The sequence below is a fragment of the Crocodylus porosus genome, unplaced genomic scaffold (assembly GCF_001723895.1).
Source record: "Crocodylus porosus isolate Cpor-Errol unplaced genomic scaffold, CroPor_comp1, whole genome shotgun sequence".
NCBI lineage: Eukaryota > Metazoa > Chordata > Crocodylia > Crocodylidae > Crocodylus > Crocodylus porosus.
The window spans coordinates 12,179,135-12,185,134 of record NW_017728928.1 but is presented as its reverse complement, the minus strand read 5'-3'; the positions used below and the strand labels follow the sequence as shown (position 1 = coordinate 12,185,134).

Here is a 6,000-nt window from a genome sequence, read left to right as displayed (position 1 = left end):
AAATGGGTGTCAGGGTGACTGCCCCATCCCTAACTGGATGGGACAGCCCCAAAATGAGAACATCAAATCCCGGATCCCAGGCTGCATCACTACTCTGGGGCAGCATTTGCCCTGGATTCCCAGTATCGTGCAGGGATCCGGGTTTTCTGTTTGCCATGGAAAAATGTGGGAAGCGGTAGATTTCTCCTTGCAGGCTGGCAGAGTTCCAGCCTACAAGGGGCTGCGAAGAGCAGGACACAGAGGGTGCCACGTGCATGTGTGCGTACACACACACGGCCAGGAATACAGCCCCAGGTAGCAGCAGAGAGCAGTTCCCCCAGCTACCTGCAGGTAAGTCTATGGAGGGGAGCGCAGATTTAGGCTCCCACAGTGAAAGAGGGAGTGGGGCAGGGCCTGGGGGCACTACCCAGCCAGGGCATACATGGAACCTGGGGTCATGGCAGCACAAGGCTCCTAGGGGGAGGGCAGCAGGGCAGGGAGCCCCAGCCCACAGTGTGCAGCCTGCATCTGCGCCGCCACCCCCCCCCCCAGGCTCAGCTCAGCTCTGGCTGTGCTGGGGGCAGAGAAGAGGGGTGGAAGGTGGGCATGTGCTCCACCTTTCCATTTTGAAAAGGTGGTCATTTTAGTGGATGGAAGAATCTCTACTCCAATAATTAAATCCAGGTTTGAACACCTGGATTAGCCCAGGCTGGGTGGCAACATTTCCATGGCAGGGCCCGGTCCACCTTACTGTGGCCTTGTTTCCGCACTTTTAGTGTATGTCTAGGTGCACAGCCCCATTTCTTTGGGTTGAGAAAGCATTTATTTATTAGTAGTCAGCTATTTGCAGGGGGGTTCTGTCCTTTGAAGAAGAAAGCAATGGTGATTATTGCAATGAGAACACAGGCAAAGCGGAGAAATTTCCAGACAGCTAAAGCAGATTCCAGACACCAACCCACATCCTTAGCCAGGTAAGTAGCCTGAGCTTACATTGCTCCCAAATTCATGTGATGGTTTCGATGTGGATGGCAGGGCTTTGAGGAATATCCCTCCTACACCTGAAGCAAAGATACCCACAGACAGCTTACAGAAGTATTCATTTACAAATACACACAGTGGGTATAAACGCACTCAATTTACACTTCCTAACCAATCCTTGTTGACTTTCCCATCGATAGGCCAAGATTTAACAGCTTTTTCTCCAGTGCTGCAGGGCATCGTCAAGAACATTTCTAGGTTTCTGGCCTGTTGCGGTTGTTCTCCTCCCCCTCCTCAGCTTCCCTCAGATCTCTGGCACCAGGGAACACTCTCAGGTGAGATTTTCATCTGAGCATCAGACAATAGCTGTTAAAGACAGGGCAGCAGCAAGCCCAGATCGCCACCAAAGCTTTGTTTAAATTACAAAAGATCCAGTGCTCCATTAGAGGAACTGCCAGGAAGTATTCTTATATACCAGGAGCTCTCCTATTTTTCCCACTTCCAGTGCAGTTTCACCAGGAGTAGCAACCATGGGAAATAGTAGAATAGGCCCCCTCTCCAATGATAACAGTCTACCCTAATGCTCTTGCTATCAACAGTGTAAGAAGTAGAATAGATAGGGAATTGTCCAGAAAACCTGGCCTAGATTTTAGTAAAAACATATCTGAGCCCCGTCTATAACTGCACCATTATTCAGCACTGCAGAATAGCTGTCACATTTTCAGCATGCGCAAAGCCCACAAGACAAACACTGCTTTAACATCGAAGCCACCTACCAAATCCAGAGGGGATGGTCACAAAGGTGATACCCTGCAGCTAGCTATCCAATGACAGATGTGTGCTTCCTGGAATCCCAGAGAATGATTAGATGGGTGCAGTGCCCTTCATAGGGTATCAAGCACAGTTGTTTCACTCCCCAAATGTGTCTGGTGAAATGCTGAAGAGAAGACATGCCATTCTGTACAGCATTCTCAGAGAGGTCAAGTCCCAGTGGAAAGAGGGCAAGACTGGAAGAAATCAAAGTTTAATACCCTCACTGCCACTGATTTAGTGTCACCTTGGGCAATCACTTCATTTTTTCCTCCCATCTCAAATTGCACAAATACAAGTTGCTTCATTGGAGAGTTAAGAAATTAGTGCTGCTTTTACAGTGCTTGGACATGGGACATTATAAATGCCAAGGCCTACTTGGAGATGCTGTCTAAATTACTTCTAATACTCAGAGAGACCCAAAATGTATGCAAATGTTAGCAACAACATTTGTACCAGAATGGCACCAGGCATAATTTGGTGCTGTCCCTTGATTCTAAAAAGAGTTAAGGAAGAGTAAGCAATACTTCATTCAGCCTCTGTGTTTTCAAGGGTACTGTGCAGAGGTGAGCTAATGACTCCAAGCACAGATAAGATCTGCCAGACATAGCCAAGGAGGACACAGTATGTTAAAGGTCACTTTCTATCTGCCCCTTTTTAGCTTGAAAAGTACAACAATAAAAGGCAATTGACAGAATTTTTTTTTTTTTTTTTTAATTAGGCAGTCTGTATGCCTAGTAAACTCTAGCTGGTCACTTTACTGTCTCTAAACCTAGCTCAGCTGCTACACTAAAAAAAAAAAATTAAAAAAAAAAAAATTGGTGGTCAAGCATGATATTGAAGTGAAAATGTATTACAAAGCAGAAGAAAAATCTTGGAAGAGTTGCAGAACAGAAAAGCCTGGAAAAATCAAGATGCCCCACTAATTTATGAAGCTCTGATTCAAGGCAAGTATTTCTAACAGACTACCCTTCCAGAGTAAGATTTAGACTCGGAATGGCTGCATGAAGTCAAGGAAGACTAAATACCAGGAAAGCCTGAAAGAAAAAGTGTAGCAAGTAGTGAAGTTCCATCACTTGTAATTTTTAAAGAAACTTGATAACATATTAAGATGCATCTTGAAGAGAACAGTCCCAAACAGACTGAAAAAAGGATGGGAGGTTCTCTTCTCCATTTTTACTTTGTGTGCAAATATGGGAAGGCTATCGAGTCAAATGATTGAGTAGGTGGTTTGCACATTACAAGTAACACAAGACAGTGCCTCACCCTCCCTCCTCCCAACATATGCATTGCTAAGTGAGGCTTGAAAGATAGATTCTGGGCAAACTTGAATGGTAACTGGATGCTGTTCAGGTCAGTCATGCAAGTTCAATGCATTATCACAGCACAGTGCTAACAGCCACTGTAAGTTGTCTAATTACTACAGATCCAGCAGTTGTGCAAACCTCATATGTCAATAAGATTCCTTTATTGCCCCAACATAAGGGATACAAGCACACAAGGTTTCAAAGTGCCACAGGACAGCAACACCCCTCTATAAAAAGAAATTTACCTGTTGCGGGGCAAAGCCTGCTACATTCTCCCAATAAAAAGACAACCTGACATCAGAAGTTAAGTCAAGCTTCCAGCATTTGGTAAAAACATTTAAGGCCAGAAATCTGGAAGGTCTACAGCAGACCATCATAAAGACTCCTTAATTCCACAGCAAATAAGGAGAAAGAAGGAAGTGGGAAGAACTGCTTGCAATGCTCACCTTTTCTTTCTGATGCAGAAATTCAACTTTCGCTGTTGCCAATCTCTCAACCCAAGGCCTTTAATTAGAGACCTGCCCTGCACTTGTAATATTATGTTTGAGGAGCGGCCACAAAAGTAAATACAGCATGTTAACTGTATACACAAGGAGGTTTAATCCTGCTAGTTTCACTTTGACAGCACCTCTGCATGGTGAAATAGTATAATCTCCCTCCAACCCCTACCCAGATGGAAGAGGTCCTAAAATGTAGTCAACCTGATTCAAAAGCAGTTAGAAATTGGTTATAGGCTTTTCTAAATAAAGCACTGGCTGAACTGACACAATGACTTTGGCAATCAGCAGTACAGGGAGTTACCTGGGCAGTCCTGAACCGGGAAAGATGGGTCTCAAGGCAATCCTTCTATTAAGACCTCTGGTACAAGAAAGGAGGCAATCTCTCTTCCTTCCTATCTGTTTTCAGCTCTCGTAACCATGCTGCACAAAGCCGCTGAAGTTACTGTCTAACCGTTCTAGGGATCACATTGCAGAGTTCCTGTGAGGCCGTTTATCACCACAGCATCTGGGCATTAAGCACAACACGACAGTGAATCACTGCACCTATGGGCCATTCCAAGTCTCTCCTTTATCAAGACAGCATTTTTATGAAACATGCCAGGAAGACGGCCTTCAAGGCCTTTAGTTTTGCACTGTAGTTTCACAGGCGATACAGGCTCATCTTTTTGTCCAGAAGCAGGAAGTTCCTTAGCCAAGGGGATTTCACCAAACATCCTGCTTCTGGGCGTTTCAACCTGCGCTCTGCAAGTCAGAGTGGTCTGGTCACCTGGAGCACTCCCAAAGAAAGGTACCTCGTAGCCAGTAAGATAGCTGGTTACAAGCAATAATAAGTGGCCTTGACAGTTCAGTCAAATCCACCCCCTTGCCATCTACATCAGAGGCATAACCCTTCTCACATGGCTATCACTTTCTGAAACCGAGTGTCATCACCAGTCAACGGCCCTGCTCTAGGAATACCGAGACTGCCTTTTGCAGCCTTCAGTCTGTTTTGCAAGAATTAATCCTCATCCCGCAAAAGGCAACATGTCAGGAACCTGCGTTCCCGATGTGGAAACGCAGGGCAGATTTTGGAGAGGCTCTCTCAGAAACACTAAATGCTCCCCCACAAGTAGGCAGCCCTGGGACAAAACAGTATCCCTGGGCCATGATGACCACACCTGATCTCTTCCCACAGCTCAACAGATGAACGCAGCAGGGGATACAAGCAGTTAATACCCACGACTCTGGTCAAGGGTGAAATCAGGACGCTGGCGAGAAGCAGCTACAGGAGCTTGCACACGAGTACCAGGGAGAAGCTCGCTGGGTGCAAGGCGGGCAGGCAACACTCCTGGCTTTGTTTGTCATGGAGCGACGACCGCTGGGCAGGGAGTCTCAGGTGGGTAATGTGAACGGGAGTCCGTGCGAGCCGCTCTCCTACCCCGGGGCAAACATGTGCTTCTCCCAGGGAGGCTTGGCCCCGCTGCTAACAGCTGGGGCCTGGAGATCCTCTCAGGGGCACCAGGCAGGGCCAGGCCAGGTTTCAGAGAGGAGCCAGCAGTGTGACAGCCACCTGCCCTGCCAGGCTATGCTCCTGCCACAGGGACCAGTCAGGAGTCAGACGCAGAGGAAAGGGAACCGTAAAGAGCCAGCATTGCCCAGGGGGCCCGAGCCCATGGGGGGGAAGGGGGAAAAGACACCCCTCGAGCCCATAGGAGGGGGAGGGGGGGACCGCCAAGCTCATGGGGGGAGGAGCTCCCGAGCTGAGGGGAGCCGGGTGAGGCAGGTACCGGTCCGAGGTGGGGGGGAGGGGAAGGACCCCGCGCAGGGGCAACGGTCCCTCCCGCCTGGCGCGGGGCAGCTGGAGCCCGCGGCCCCGCTGCTGCCGCCCGCCCTCCTTCACTCACTCACTCGCCGGGCCGGAACAGGCCTGGCGCCGCAAGTCCGTGTGGCAGCGCCTTCAGCACCCCTCCTGCCGCCGCCGCCGCCGCCACTCCTTCCTGGACACCTCCGGGGGCGGGGCGGGGCGGGCGAGGCGGGGCTCACCGGACATGCAAATGAGGGGCGGGGCGCGAGGCCACGCCCTCTCCACGCGCTTGGGACTCATTGATGCGCCCCTCCCTCCCCGGCCGGCCAATCCGCGGGCAGCCCTGACCGCTCATGAATAATGCATCACTCCCACCCTCCAGTGAGACCCCGCCGGGAGATGTTTCTCCGCCCGGTAACGCGGCCGCCGGGACTCAACCCGGATATGTTAATAGGATTATTACTATTCATGAGGCGGCGGCCCCGCCCACCCCCTACGACCTGAGCGCACCTGCAACAGAGCGCGCCTTCGGAGTCGGCCGTGTCCCTCCGCGCGGGGCAGAGGCGCTCGCAGCACCCCCTGAGCGCGGGGGGCGGGGGCAGGGGCAGGAGCGGGTCCCCGTCCTGGGGTGAGAGGTTTGCTG

General features: G+C 50.4%; 1 protein-coding gene across 3 annotated transcripts in view; it reads right to left on the bottom strand.

Moving 5' to 3' along the window:
• Nucleotides 1-5,481, bottom strand: part of LLGL2 (LLGL2, scribble cell polarity complex component) — a 45,126-nt gene extending 39,645 nt beyond the window's left edge. The window contains exons 1-2 of one of the 3 annotated variants that reach the window (XM_019542558.1): nucleotides 5,462-5,476; nucleotides 3,876-4,079 (exon numbers count right to left, since the gene is read on the bottom strand). The gene's annotated coding sequence lies outside the window, so the exon portion shown is untranslated. Of the gene's footprint in view, nucleotides 1-3,875; nucleotides 4,080-5,461 lie in introns of those variants that run through there. The other 2 variants (XM_019542557.1, XM_019542555.1) reach the window with 2 other exon arrangements.
• Nucleotides 5,482-6,000: the final 519 nt, after the last annotated feature.